This window comes from Triticum urartu, chromosome 7A (genome assembly GCF_056163025.1).
Source record: "Triticum urartu cultivar PI428250 chromosome 7A, HENAU_Tu73, whole genome shotgun sequence".
NCBI classification, from domain to species: Eukaryota; Viridiplantae; Streptophyta; class Magnoliopsida; order Poales; family Poaceae; genus Triticum; species Triticum urartu.
The window spans coordinates 588,488,206-588,503,487 of record NC_141879.1 but is presented as its reverse complement, the minus strand read 5'-3'; the positions used below and the strand labels follow the sequence as shown (position 1 = coordinate 588,503,487).

Genomic DNA, 15,282 nt, shown 5'->3' with positions numbered 1-15,282 from the left:
TTGTGTTTTGAGCCTTTTGCATATTGTTTGTATCTTAATTGGCTCTTGTGAGAGATTAATGGAATATCCCATTGTGGGGGAGTGATGTGCTTTGTGCACCCCACAATCCTATAAATGTGTGTACATGAGGAATATCATATAGTATTGATATTACAAGATTATCTAGTCGCTATGTGGTATGTCTTCTCATGAGAAATTAAAATTTTAAATAGTCCATTAATTATATCTTGTTGAATCCTCTTATTGCCTCTTGTTAAATTTTTATTGGTATCACATTATGGGGGAGTAATATACTATGTGCATATTACAAGCCTAGAAAATGTGTACATTTGAGATGAATTGATATTGTAAATTATCTTGTTCCTAGGTGGCATGTTAGCTCTACAAGTTGCAATTTGCTTGTGTTTGGTGTGAAGATGATGTTGGATATCCTTGTTATCTATCAACAGGAACTATTTCCAAATACTTCTTGTCTTATGACAATTGGTACTCACTTATGTGCGGTAGAAATTATTGATCATCTTTACATTGGCCTTTGCTTTTATTTGCCTTATCTCTTGCCTAGGATTGTGTCATCTCCCATTGTATTCCATACCACTTGTGGATATTGTTATTTCCTTGAGCTTGTCTAGTGTTTGTATAGATATAGTGAAAGTGGTGATCCCATCTTGTGCATTTTGTATTCAAATGCAAATTCTCTCTAATGCACAATGCTTGGGGGAGCTATCCTATTTTTCTTAGAACGCTCACCTTGTGATCCTTATCAAGTTTGTGTTGGTGGAATGAAAATCGTTTCTTTTTAGTACTTTGTGCCATCATGAAACTTTGTAGAGCACTTGGTTTGTTTGAAACCATTCTCTCGTTTGGGAGTTTGACATCTTTCTTTTTGCATGTATCAATGGATATCTCATTCCTAGATGTATCTTTTATGGATATCCTCCAAGTGATGATTTATTCATTTGGTATCTTTTCTTCACTTGGTATTTGTTTGTCATTTGGTATCGGTTCTTGAAAGTCTTGAGCATGCATATTAACTTCATGTAGTTTCCTTGGCATGCTTTCTTTCTTTGACCCTATATATAGGGGAAACTCCACCAAGTCTCAAATTGGATGAGATGTGCATGAAATTCATTTTCATATCTATATGCACATATTTATGTGGAGTTTGTCCTATGTATTGTTGGTTCTCTAGCTCCTTGGTCCCAATGAGTTTGGGTACCATTTTGTCTGTGTTGTTGGTCTAGGGACAATTGGAAATGCATTGGATGCTCGGCTCACTCACAAGGAAGGTGGTGTCACCATGTGCTTATTGGAGTCAAGCGAGGATGATCAATGAACTACTATCTACCTTTAATTGGTATCTACTACTTCCTTCCATTGATATCTCAGTAACAAGTATCATTATCTACTTCATGCACACATTTCTTGCATCAACCTTGTGTAGGTTACATCATGGCATGTAATTCATTCTTTCTCGTGATACTTGTCTCCTTCCTTAAAGCATACCAACGATGATCTCTTGTTGCTAGTTGTGATGTCTTTGATGGATGTGTGGTTGGACTTCATTTATATACAATAATACCATATCTAGCCATGTGCTATGCTTTCAAGCAAATATCTTATTGGTATATTTATGACTTCCTTGTGGATATCTTGTTCTTTCCTTTGTGTAATTATTTCGTGTGTACATCCTTCTTTTTGGATTGATATTCATCTACCTAGAATCTTATACACTTGAGAGAAGTTGCATTTCTAGTTGATATCCCCTTGTTTCACGCCCACAGTTTCTTTCTCTTGTTATTTCTTTGGTGGCTCCGTGAAAGTGTGTGCCTTGAGTGCGGGTCATATCTCGTTGCATCTTGATGCACTCTTGTGTGGTGAAGATCTTTTTCCTCATGCTTGTCTTGACGAGGCTTTGGTATCCCTCGTCTTGATGAGGCTTTCACTTTCTATCTTCACCATGGGTTGTCACAAGCTTTGTTGTAATTTCACTTTTTAGTAAGCTTGTCTATCTATTTGCTTGGTGTGTGTGGGAAGGACATGTCATGCACCTTGTATCTCCACTATTCAAGACTATGTTGATGCTTAATGCTCACCCTTACATTAGTCTTCTCAAGTGCTTTCCCATGACTCACACACATCATTTTGGTTGAGCCTACTCTTAAGTTGACTCTTTTATATGTTGCTCAACCATTTGTTTGTTGCAAGTGCTAGGCTTTGTTTCCTACATGCTCACTTGCACTTGTTGTGAGTTTCTATTGATTTTCGGAGAGTGATGATCCTATTTTGTGCACTTGGTATCCTAATACAAATATTCTAAGGAGTGCACAAATCATGGGGAGCTTCACTAGTGTCTTTAGAACACTCCATTGCTCTCTTGCACTTGTCGTGAGGTTCTATTGATCTTGGGGGAGTGACGATCCTATTTTGTGCTCGTTGTATCCAATTACAAAACTAAATTGTGCACAAATCATGGGGAGCTTCTCTAGTTTCTCTAGAACACTCCTTTGTTCATACCATAATATCTTTTATTCATGTGGCACGTAGGATCATTGGTCTAGTTGGTTCAATTGGTATCTTTTGATAGCTTGCTTCAATTGGTATCTTTTGATTGCTTTATTGCTTGTTTATCTCTTTGTTATGTTTTTGTGGCATATCATTCTTTTGCAATCTTTGGGCCTCAATATAGTTTGTCTTCCTCCAAGTATTTACTGTTGGATATGTGTATTGCATTCCACTCTCTTGTTGAGAAATAGACAATTTATGGAGGAACACAATTTATTGGCCTTCTAAGCTTTCCTCCCATTTTCGCAATCGATGCTAATTGGGGAGAAGTTTCAGAGAGTTTTGTGGAGAAGTTTTCAGAGTTTTGTTCTTGCTTTGGTTTTGTTCCTAAGCTTTTGCATCTCATACTCATGCATTGCTTTGGTTTTGTTCCTAAGCATCTGCATCTCATACTCATGGATCATTGGTTGTTGCATTGCATGGTGATGCATAATTCCTTATATAAACTCTCTTGAAAGTGATTGTCATCAATTACCAAAATGGGGGAGATTGAAAGGACATGCGGTGCTCCCATGTGTGGTTTTGGTAATTGATGACATTCTCTATGGGCTAATGGTTGCATTGAGTTATATTTGAAGGATTTGTCCATAGGCACTTCTTGAAGTCCATGTGTTGGTTTCAAGGAGTTTATGTGTTGACCAAGGTGATATTAAGGAATTATCCAAAGATTGGTCATGTGAGAGTTGGTCTTATTGCAAGCATGTCTTGAAGAAGAAGATTGTGTGATCATTCATGCTTACCTTCAAGGCATCATCCAAATGAAGAGAGTTGGAAAGGTTCAAGGTTGATCAAGACTAAGTCAAGAGTGAATCAAGTTGATCAAATCACAAAGTGTAGAAGATGTACCGAGAGGGATCAAGTGATCCCATGGTATGGTAAGCATTGACCATTACGCTTTGTGTACTAACCCATAGTCTTCGTGAGAGTTCTTTGTGGGGTTAGGTTGCGGTGTGCACGTTCAAGTGATGCATCACGAAGAGATCAAGTGCTTGAATATTGCCGTCCATTGTGGTGATAATGGGCTTGTGAAGATGTGCTGAAAAGTGGCTCACCCATAATGGAGTATGGGGAAGAAATCTACTAGTCTTCACCGAGCCAACGCAATCAAGAAAGGTGGTCCTACTTGAGGAAGTCAAGATCGTCTACATCTAGCTCAAGTGGACTTTGTGCAAGGCAAAGGTTTGGCCTTGATAGGTTCTCCATTTTACTGGTCTCATGGTGGTAGTTTGGAGACCGAGTTATAGGATCGTTTGTCGTACTATCAAGGGGGGATCACAAGTGAGTAGCTTGATCGTATCGTTCGTAGATAGCTCAAACCATTGCATGCTTGCATCATCTTTCTTGGTTCTTGTTTGGTTTTCTCCTTGTGATATTGGGAGCTTATGGTCATCTTCTTGACAAGCTCGAGTTCATCGAAAATGGAGTTCACATGCTTTTTCTATTGCGTTTTCGGTGTTGGAGGTTTTACCAGTCTTATTCGAGGAAGGGTTCTCACCATTTTCTTATGGGACTTTTCTAATTTGCTTCTTATTGTTTTTTATCAAGATTGTGTTAGCCCTTGTCGCTAGCTTTCCAACAAACTTGGTTTCGTTGAATTCGGAGTCCGTTTGCAGAAGTTGTGTCAGTTTTGGTGTCCTTATAAAAGCTGCAGCGGTACTACCGCTTGGAGGGGATGTGATTTTTTACTACTTCCGTGGCTACTTCCGCTCTGGACCAAAAACTCATCACAAGTCCAGCGGTGGTACGCACGGATGTATTTTTTTAGTACCGCTCGCAAGCAGTAGTACCGCTACCCTTTGAGGTAGTACCGCGACCCCTAGCGATAGTACCGTGAGAACGAGCGGTAGTACCGCTCTGTGCGGGATGTGAGCATAACGGTTGGTTTTTCCCCACCTATAAAAGGGGGTCTTCTTCCCCAATGAACTATATCCTTTGAGCTCGTATTCTTCCCTCATTGTTGACCTTCTTCGAGCTTGCCAACTCTCAATCCCTCTATGGATTTTTGCTAGTTTTTGAGGAAAAAGAGAGAGGATATCTAGATCCACTTTTCCACCAATCACTTTCTCCTCTATGTGATGGGAACCCCTTGGATTTAGATCTTGGAGTTCTTGGTGTTCTCCTTCTTGTTCTTCCTCTTATTTTCCTCCCTAGCATTAGTTGCTTCGGTGGGATTTGAGAGAGAAGGACTTGGGCACTCCGTGTGTCCTTGCCATTGCATTGGATGCATCAGTTTGAGTTCTCCACGTGATACGTGGAAGTTACAAGTTGAGAAGCTTATTACTCTTGGGTGCTTGGTACCCATGAGCTTATTCCTCTTGGGTGTTTGGGCGCCCTAGACGGTTGGTGGTGTTTGAAGCTCAATCATTGTGGTGTAAAGCTCCGGACAAGCGTCGGGGTCTCCAATTAGGTTGTGGAGATCGCCCCGAGCAATTTGACGGGTACCGGTGACCGCCCCCAAGGGTTGCCAAAGTGTACGGGTTCGGTGACCGCCCCAAGGGTCACCATTTATACGGGTTCGGTGACCGCCCTCAAGGGTCCCTTAGTGGAATCACGACATCTTGCATTGTGCGAGGGCGTGAGGAGATTACAGTGGCCCTAGTGGCTTCTTGAGGAGCATTGTGCCTCCACACCGCTCCAAACGAGATTAGCATCTGCAAGGGTGTGAACTTCAGGATACATCGTCGTCTCCGCATGCCTCGGTTATCTTTTATTCGAGTTCTTTACTTATGCACTTTACTTTGTGATAGCCATATTATTTGTTGTCATATATCTTGCTATCACATAGTTGTTTATCTTACTTAGCATAAGTTGTTGGTACACATAGATGAGCCTAGTCGTTTTAGGTTTTGTGCTTGACAAATTAACCGTTAGGTTTATTCCGTATTTGTTCAAGCCTAAACCGTAATTATTTTAAAGCGCCTATTCACACTCCCCCCCCCCCCCCCCCCCCTCCTCTAGGCGACATTCTTGATCTTTCAATTAGTCTCATGCATATAAAATAAAGGTGGTCGTGACCCAAGCATAAAGGAGAGTTGAACACTACTGCATAATGTATACTAGTATGTATTAATGGACGACAAGGCAGAGGAATAGAGGGTAGACTGAGCCCAATGCTTGTCAATGTAAAGTAAATAATTATACTGCCCATTTTTGCCTATTAATTTTGGCTTTACCTTTTGTTGGCTGCGGGTGGTGCAGTATGGTGGCTTATTATGACTTCAAGCAACGATCTGGCACTGTCTTTTCTAGAGTTATCACTATTGATTTCGTATATATGTGTATGAAACAGTACATAATGTAGTCATCTTTATTTTTCCATTGATATTCAACTGACCCTGACCACTTTTCAAAGAACAGCTGATGCTCTCACTGATAAAAAAAATGGTTCAGGATGCCTGTTAGAATTCAGGATTAGTCAAGTTCGTAATTTGGGAGACTTGGACAGGACTAATAATATTGCAGTTCCTGATGCTTGCGCCATGGCTCTTGATTGCTTTGTTCGCCATTCTTGAAGTGATATTGACAATATTTAATACAGTGATAAGAATGTGGTTCTTGGTGCATTCTTTCATTTGAGTCAAAAATTGGTAAACTTAACCAAATGAATTTGTATTTGTTATTGAATTAGCAAACTCAATTATATGATCGACCTGGTCCTTATGTTTTCAATTTCCACCATCAGACTTTCTTTCACTGCAAAAATTGTTTCATTTGCTCTTCAAATAAACTGTTGGAGTTGATAATTAGTAGATGTGTTAAATCTCATGTCCAGTTTGAGGAAATATTCACCGGCTTTACTGTTTACAAGGCGAATTAGCATATACAATCTTCATCCGTAAGTACTTAGCCGCACCTGTGAAGATTGTGCATCCTTCGCCCGGTCCCCTTCCATAGTCTAGTCCCGTCCATCCGACTGCATCGTCCACACTGACTTCTCGTCGACTGAGCTGATTCAACCTTGTAGTGTTTGTCAATGTAAAAGAAATAATGTACTACCCATTTTGTCTATTAATTTTGATCGGCTTCCCCTTGTGTTGGTTGTGGTTGGTGCAAGGATCCAAATGGGGGTTTGGTAGTTTCATATTTATATCCTTTGTAACATATACGACCATGAAAGCGGTTACTCGATTCTTTAGTGGAAATAAACATTTCTTTTGCTCATCAGTTTGGCCCATTTCTATTTATACTGTAAATGCACTCTTCAAGATTGGTGTACTGAGTAAGCGGTATGCAAACGTGTTCGCTGTGTATGTTTTGCACTCTGTTTGCCCTGGAGATTTGCCCAAGACTTTTAAAATTGTTAATCACACCAGGCTAGATGTTCTACATGCTAATTTATAGAGCGCTATAAAATACACCCTCTGTTCCTAAATGTAAGACGATTTGGCAGTTCAAAATTATGTCTTACATTTAGGAACAAAGTGTGTACAGTCAGAATGATGTCCAAAGTTGACATCAAGATCTTCATGAATTAAAATATCCATGTGCCATCCTCTCCGGTCAGAATGATGTCCCTGATTTGCATAGCCTGTATGTCCTATTTAAATGGCCTCACTAGAGCGTCACAACCTTCATCATTGTTTGTAATGCGTGCACCAGCGGACCCACATAACAACAGCTTTCATGTGTGACGCTGCCGAAGTAGCAAAGTAGGCACACGACCAAGAGATGAGATGGAAACGGCAAATTGATGAGATTAGCAAATGCCATGTGTATATAGATGCCGATGTGGGAAAGGGAGACACCGAGAATTCAAGTTAATGGTCCATGAAATATTATATCAACTGACGTCTTCAAGGTTGCACTAGTAGTCCATGAAGCGCCGTTTGATGGGCGCATGGTTGCAGTAGTATTCCGCCAAATCGTGCTTGCTGGGTGAATGAATCTCTTTGGGAGTTATGTATCCCAGCAACGGTGTATGAGTGTATTCTACACCGTGGATGCAATCTCACAAGATAGGGTTGCAGCCCAGGGATATACAGATTAGATGTGTTACCAACATATGGTTGCCTATACTACCATGTTGTGCATATCTAGTCAAACCCAATTTATTAAGAATTTTGATATGCATTTTGTTATGGATTTTATCTCATTAACACTAGGTGCAACTCGGGAAATTGCGTCCGCGACCCCAGCCAAACCATACAGGCCTAGGGTGAAGGTAGGTTGAAGAGCTATCAGAGTTTTATTGTAGATTTATATGATTAGGGTACTGATGACGTTCATGAGTTATATGACCGAGTATTAGTCTCATGCATACGAAATAAAAGGTGGTCGCAACCCCAAGCATAAAGGAGAGCTGAACACTACTGCATAATAGGAATAGAGGGTTGACTGAACCTGATTTCTAACAATATTCCAACGTGTCATGCTTGTCAATGTAAAATACACCCTCCGTTCCTAAATGCAAGTCTTTTTAGAGATTCCAATAAGAGATTACATACAGAGCAAAATGAGTGAATCTACACTCTAAAGTATGTCTATATACATCCGTATGTCGTTTATATTGAAATCTCTAAAAATACTTATATTTAGAAACAGATGGAGTAAATAATTGTACTGCCCATTTTTGCCTATTAATTTTGGCTTCACCCTTTGTTGGCTGCGGGTGGTGCAAGGATCCAAACGGGAGTTTGGTAGTTTCATATTTACATCCTTTGTAACATATACAACCATGAATAGCGGTTACTCCATTCTTTAGTGGGAATAAACATCTTTCACACTTTAACTTGGCTCATTTCTATTTATACTATAAAATTGCACTATGAAGATCGGTATATGAGTAAACGGTACACACATGTGTTTGCTGCGTATCTGAGCACTCTATTTGATCCGAGGATTTGCACAATACTTTGAAAATTATTAATATAAGCTAAAATTCCCAGTTAATCATACTAGGTTACACGTTCGCAAACTATATGTTAATATAAGCTAAAATTCCTAGTTAATCACACTAGATTACATGTTCGCAAACTATATGTTAACATAAGCTAAAATTCCTAATTAATCACACTAGGTTACATGTTCGAAAACATAAGTTAATTAAAAGTCCATGCTATTGTCACTCGCTATCTCATGGTAATATGTGAGAACTTGATTTTCATGCAATATCCGCTCTAGTTAGTTAGTGGTCATATGATCTTACATTGTGCAGTATGGTGGATAATTATGACTCCAAGCAATGATCTGGCACTGGCTTTTCTGGAGTTATCACTATTGATTTCTCATATATGTGTTTGGAACCGTACATAATGTAGTCATATTTATTTTTCCATTAATATTCAACTGACACTAACCACTTTCTAAAGAACAACTGATGCTCTCACTGATAAAAAAATGGTTCAGGATCCCTGTTAGGATTCAGGATTAGTAAAGTTCGCAATTTGGGAGACTTGGACAAGACTAATAATAGTGCAGTTCTTGATGCTTGCCATGGTTCTTGATTGCTTTGTTCGTCATTTCTGAAGTGATATGGACAATATTTAATACAGTGATAAGAATGTGGTTCTTGGTGCATTCTTTCATTTGACTCAAAAATTGGTAAACTTAACCGAATGAATTTGTATTTGTAACCGAAGTAGCAAACTCAACTATATGATCGACCTGGTCTTTATGTTTTCAGTTTCCCCCATCAGACTTTCTTTCATTGCAAAAATTGTTTCATTTGCTGTTCAGATAAACTGTTGGAGTCGACAATTAGATGTATTAAATCTTGTGTCCAGCTTCAGGAAATATGCGCCAACTTTACTGTTTGCAAGGCGAATAAGCATATACGATCTTCATCCGTAAGTACTTAGGCGCACCTGTGAAGATTGTGCATCCTTTGCCCGGTCCCTTTCCATAGTCCAGTCCTGTCTGTCTGACCGCATCGTCCACGCTGACTTCTCGTCGACTGAGCTGATTCAACCATGTAGTGTTTGTCAATGTAAAAGAATAATGTACTGTCCATTTTGTCTATTAATTTTGATTGGCTTCCCCTTGTGTTGGTTGTGGTTGGTGCAAGAATCCAAATGGGGGTTTGGTAGTTTCATATTTATATCCTTTGCAACATATACAACCATGAAAGCGGTTACTCGATTCTTTAGTGGAAATAAACATTTTTTTTGCTCATCAGTTTGGCCCATTTCTGTTTATACTGTAAATGCACTCTTCAAGATTAGTGTACTGAGTAAGCGGTACGCAAACGTGTTCGCTGTGTATGTTTTGCAGTCTGTTTGCCCGGGAGATTTGCCCAATGACTTCTAAAATTGTTAATCACACCAGGCTAGATGTTCATGAGTTATATGCTAATTTATAGAGTGCTATCAAATACACCATCTGTTCCTAAATGTAAGACGATTTGGCAGTTCAAAATTACATCTTACATTTAGGAAGAAAGTGTGTACTTTATTAGACCAAAGTTGACATCAAGATCTCCATGAATTAAAATATCCATGTGCCATCCTCTCCTGTTAGAATGATGTCCCCGATTTGCATAGCCTGTATATCCTATTTAAATGGCCTTACTAGAGCTTCACAACCTTCATTGTTGTTTGTAATGCGTGCAAGGCTGTCCCACATAACAATAGCTTACATGTGTGACACTGCTGAAGTAGCAAAGTAGGCACACGACCAAAATCTCTTTTCCTTCAGAGAGATGAGATTGATGAAAACACAAATTGATGAGATTAGCAAATGCCATGTGTATATAGATGCCGATGTGGGAGAAGGAGACACCGAGAATTCAAGTTAATGGTCCATGAAATATTATATCAACTAGCGTCCTCAGGGTTGCACTAGTAGTACATGAAGCGCCGCTTCGTGGGGGGTTCAGCTCCTCTGTACACGTGCTGTAGCGTCTAGCATCTGCCGTCTATTTTAATCGGATGGCTCTCCTTTCTCCCCCCTTAATTCTATGAATAATTAGAACAAAAATCCCTATTAGTCCGGAGGAAAATCTCCCACGGTTGTACAATTGCCGCCAAACACATAAACGCTGGCGCCAAACAGAGCGAGCTGATAGTTTCTTGGTGCCAAAATCCTCCCACTCGTCCTCTTCCTCCTGATGGTCCTCCTCGGAGAAAAAATGAGACCAAGGTATGCTGATCTGAACGTGTTGTAGAGATCTCGCTTCTGCTGAACTAACGTTGTGGCCAATCAGAACGTGTTGACAATTTCCTCGGCGCCTCCTCCTGCTCGTCTCCCTTGTTCCTCCCACTCGTCCTCTCTAGCGAGAACAAGACCAAGGTACGTTGGTGTGTGCCTGTTGTAGATGATTTCCCTTCTATCTTACTTTTGTCCTGATCGTCCTCCTTGTAGCTAGGACAAGAACAAGATATATTGAGTTGTAGATGATATACAGGTGCCTGTGATGTACTCCCTCCGTTCCAAATTACTTGTCGCGGGAGTAATTTGGAACGGAGGGAGTACATGGTAGCAACAAAAATAAAGACGTCAATCTCAAAGTATATGACATATGTTTCAATTGTATTCATGTTGGCAGCAACAAAGATCTCATGGACTGAGTTTGCTATCATAGATTATAAAAGAAAAAACACAAAGTGTAATGGAGAATATGATTAACTCCACCAACGAAGGTTCTAACAGGTACCAATAATTTTATTCAATTCTTATTAGGCCATGTCATCTTATGATTGTAGTGTAAGCAGAGAAACAAATAAGTTATGCTTAATTTGTGCAGGACAAATGTGGTTCCTAGTTGGATGCCTCAGATTGGTATGAAGTTTAATTCCACAAAAGAGGCTTGGAACTTTTGGACATGTTATGGAGGTCATACTGGTTTTGATGTAAGGGTAAATTATGAAAACAAGAGCAAACTTGACGGAGTAATCACTTCTGCAAGATATGTTTGTTCTAATGAAGGCTACAGAAGAAAGGACAAAAGGGATAATAATACAAAGCGTCCTCGTGCAGAAACAAGGACCGGCTGCAATGTTCGAATGGGAATCACTATAGTCCGAGAAGCAGAAAATTATGAGGTGCACGAGTTAGTTGTTGAACACAACCATGTCTTGCAATTACCTGGGACAAGCCACTTGATGCCGTCACAACGGAAGATTTCGGCATTGCAAGCATTTGAAATTGAAACAGCAGATGATTCAGGAATTGTACCTAAAAGAGCCCATGAGTTAGCAAGTCGACAAGTTGGTGGTCCACTGAACCTTGGCTACACATGTCGTGATCGCAAGAACCACTTGCGAACCAGGCGTCAAAGGGACTTGATGTATGGTGAAGCTGGAAGTATGCTTAAGTACTTCAGAGATAAAAAGAATGAGAATCCTGCATTTGAATATGATATGCAACTAGATTGCGATGAACAAATAGCGAATATCTTTTGGGCTGATGCAAAGATGATCATTGACTATGCTCATTTCGGTGATGTTGTTACTTTCGATACAACATTTGGGACAAACAAAGAGTACAGACCCTTCGGTGTGTTTGTTGGATTCAACCATTTTAGAGAAATGGTCATTTTTGGTGCTGCACTTTTATATGATGAGACATTTGAGTCATTCAAATGGTTGTTCAACACGTTCCTATCATTGCATAACAAGAAGCAACCTAGAACAATCTTTACTGATCAAGATGTAGCAATGGGTAATGCAGTTCAGGCGGTATTTACTGAAGCATGGCATGGATTATGCACTTTTCACATAATGCAAAATGTCATCAGGCACTTACCTCATAAGAAAAAAGACGAGGAGGGACCAAATGTACTTGCTGATTTAGTGCTTGCATGTACAAGTATGAGGAAGAGGAAGCCTTTGTAGAAGCTTTCAATGCCATCAGAAGCAATGTGGATACACAAACTTGGTTGGACAGCATCTACAAAGTAAAAGAGAAATGGGCAAGATGTTACATGAGGAATGCTTACACTATAGGCATGAGAAGCACACAATTAAGTGAGAGCTTGAACAGTGACTTGAAAGACCATCTAAAGTCTGATCTTGACATCCTTCGGTTTTTCAAGCACGTAGAGAGGGCTGTGCAAGAGAAAAGAGATAACGAGGTAAATGAGGAATATGAGTCTAGGAAAAAATTACCTAGAGTCAGAATGAGGACTCCTATGGTAATACAAGCGAGCAAGGTTTACACACCACGCATATTTGAAGATTTTCAGAATGAATATGAAAGATCCATCTCAGCATACATCAAGCCATCGATGGAACACAATGCATATATTGTTGCAATTGCAAGTCTTGACCCAGAATTCACATATGAAGAAGAGTGCAAAGTTGTAGTTGATTATGAAGAGCAAAAAGTTTTCTGCGATTGTGGGCAATTTGAAAGAGTTGGTATATTGTGTAGTCATGCTTTGAAAGCACTTGATGTCATGAATATTAAGTACCTTCCAGGACACTATATTTTGAAGCGATGGACTCGAGAAGCGCGAAGCGGCACTATACAAAACAGCCATGGAAACATTGTTTTGGAAGATCCTAGATCAGAAGATAGACAACAGTTGAAGTTTTTCATGCACGAGTTCCTTGGCATAGCTTCACAGGCAGTTACATCAGAAGAGTGTATCAAACTAGTAGATGATGCTTTGAAGAATCTTAGGAAGCAAGTTGAAGAGAAAGCTCGTACTACTACGTGCAGAACTGAAGATATATCTAAAGAACCAGACGATTGTTTAAAGGATGCTTGCCTAAAGAAAAAGGAAATTCCAAAGAAAAATTCAAGAAGAAAGAAATCATGGCTTGACAATCAGCACCCAAATAAAAAGAAGAAGGAGACAACTAAAGCGGTACCCAAAAATCAAAATCATTCTGTAAATCTCTTGCACATGTCTAACCGGACTACTTATTAAATAGAGTAATATAGTAACAACTCAACTAACATTGGTTTTGTTTTGTTTTTATTTTTGCATAGGGAGGAAAGAATGACATTTCAGTAGCACAATACCAAGCACCTATAGAGCAAATGGCTGGAACAAATGCAAATGGTTTGCAAGAATATGGGTACTATGCTCATTTACTGACGGTATTTCCACCTACCATGTCTAAAATTCATAAAATTCATTGTTAAGCAATATGATACTTCATATAATCAGTTATATATCCCTTAATTTGCAGAGTGAAGCCGATGATCTTTGGAACTTACAAAACTATCATGGGATAGGTTGATGAATATGTGTTATTTTGTCTTGCTAGATCGACAGATTATGCAGAAGGAATATCTGAATCAGCACACATGGGAGCCAATCTGTTGAGTGTTCATTATTTCACTGCAATCGGTTTAGTCTCAGTTCATTCCTAGTTTCCGAAGACAGAACAATCAGTTTAATTTCGGTTTACTACAACAATGATCTGTTGATTACTTATCACTTTTAAATATTCTAGTGAGATGGTTACAACTATGTACCATAATAGGTTTTTATCTCTCCATGTACGGTGTACAATCATATACAACATGGACTGCTAGTGGCACTATTTGATCATCAGCACAAGCACTAATTCTTCAGGTAGTGATCTGAATAATTGGACAGAGACGCAAGTGACCACTGTCACAACATAACTGTAATTAAACTCAGCACACATGCATGTACTCTCTACTGGCTATTGACTAACCATATTGCCATGAAAGATTAATAGATAGTCAAACAAGCACATGTTCTCGAACTAATGATGAAAAAAATGAATAAATTAGTTCTAAGTAATTCACCTTGGGTTTTGCTAGTGGGGCTACGCCGGGCAGGAGGGCGCCGAGGTCGACCGTGCTGCTCCGGGACATCACCGTCGTCCTATTCCTCGTCGAGCTCGTCGGGGGAGACTCCAGCTTGCCGTTGTCGTCAGGCTCGTCGATTTCGTCGTTGCTCTGCTGCTTGTGTAGTTCGTCGTCTCCCTGCTACTAGCAGCCAGAGGCATGTGGCGGTGCAGCAGCGGCGTATTCGGTCGGCTCCCGCAGCAGTGCGCTCTCCGGCCATCCCTTGCAGCTGCCGGTAGAAGCCATGGGGCACGGCCGCACGGGGATGGATAAGAAGCAGCGCGCAGAGAGGCAGGGATATAGAGGGAGGGAATCGCCAGAGCAGTTCGGGGCGAGCGAATTTGGCCGGAGCAGCGGAGTGTACCTGGATTTCGCTCGGCCGGAGCAGTGTTGTGGATTGGGGAAAACAGTGGCCGAGCTTCTCTAGACGAAAGAGATAAGAGAGAGAGAGGGGGGAATGGTGTGGCCGTCTGGGTCTCTTCTAGTTTCCTTTACTTTTTTATATGAGCCCAGCGATTCTTTGTTGGAGCCATCCGATTAAAATAAACGGCAGATGCTAGACGCTACAGCACGTGTACAGTAATAGCTTTACTGCAGAGGAGCCGAACCTTGGTGGGCGCATGGTTGCAGTAGTATTCCGCCAAATCGTGCTTACTGGGTGAATGGATCTCTTTGTGAGTTATGTATCCCATCAACGGTGTATGGGTGTATTCTACACCATGAATGCAATCTCCTCCACTCGTTCAACCGCGCCGCAAAACTGCATGGCAGAGTTGCAAATGATGACTACCGATGTGTAAGCGCCTTCACATTTTGTTCATGGACGACGTGCATGTCAAAGGGCGCGAAGTTCTTTCGGTCATGAAGCAGAGCATGCAAGCTTTGTCAAAAGGCCGGGCCCTTGTTCACGCCTATAAAGTTCAAAGTTTACAGATACAGCCAACCACGCATCACTACTGTTCAAAAAAGCGCTATCATGTTTGAGATGCCCAAACATCCTGGATATAAAAT

General features: G+C 40.4%; 1 pseudogene; it reads left to right on the top strand.

Annotated features, from left to right (window-relative positions):
* Nucleotides 1-11,252: 11,252 nt before the first annotated feature.
* LOC147960575 (protein FAR1-RELATED SEQUENCE 5-like) lies at nt 11,253-12,884 on the top strand (annotated as a pseudogene).
* The last annotated feature ends 2,398 nt before the right edge of the window (nt 12,885-15,282 follow it).